Below are 950 nucleotides of genomic sequence, written 5' to 3'. Positions count from 1 at the left end.
TGACAAGAAAATGGCGCGAATTCAGGGGGAAATAATGGATGCCCCAGCACCATTATTGGTGCCGGACAGTCTATGCTTTCGATTAGATTAGAGACGGGCTGTTTAAATTGTGAAGGAGAGTTGAATTCGATACGAAACCAGAGACCTTGTTTTCCGAAATGTGGAGAATTTGTAAAGGGAATACTGAGGGGAGAAGCAACAATTAATTACTTTTTAGGGTTCGTTGAACCTGTGAATCTATATAACCACGGGGAAAAGGGGTGAACTTTCAAGCAACAACCACCCCCCCCCCTCCCCACCTCTTCATCGCATCGCTACTAATTTGTACTTGCAAAATGACAAAGTTGACTGAGGTCCATAATCGCACAGTCTAGAATAATTATGGTTCAGTGGAAACATTGACACTAAGATTTAATTTCAAAGTTCACATTAAGTTATTGACACATTGCAAATTCTAATACCGTTACTTGCTGGGGGTAAGATTTCTGGGTAATGCCATAGAATAACCAAAACAAGGTACATTTACATTAATATGTCCGTGCGTTCTGCTCTGATAAATACTGTCGACATGCGAAGCGTCTTGAAATGATATCACATCCAAATCGCTTCGGTGTCATAAGATTAGTGCGAAACAGAGCGCATAAATATTCAAAGGATTACGTGCTTGCACAAATGCTACGCAGATGAATCTTCAATGCGTGTGAAGTTTAGATAATACATTAGAGTTAATAGACTACACGTATTGAGTCTACGGCACGTGCTAAGGAAAATTGAAGCATTAACGATGGTATGTGTCGACATCCATTCTCTCTACCTAGACCTCATTCATCTTTGGAAGATGGTGCCAAGTTGTTAAATAAGTTTATTTATAGCGAAGCTGTGAAATGGTGTATGCAGAAAGCTGCAATAGTGGGTTTTTTTTTTCATCTCGGAGAAAATAGTATAATTAG

The sequence above is a fragment of the Diadema antillarum genome, unplaced genomic scaffold (genome assembly GCF_040938485.1).
Source record: "Diadema antillarum isolate AM-2024a unplaced genomic scaffold, OU_Dant_1.0 seq00001355_RagTag, whole genome shotgun sequence".
In the NCBI taxonomy this organism is placed as follows: Eukaryota; Metazoa; Echinodermata; class Echinoidea; order Diadematoida; family Diadematidae; genus Diadema; species Diadema antillarum.
This window is presented reverse-complemented; position numbering follows the sequence as displayed.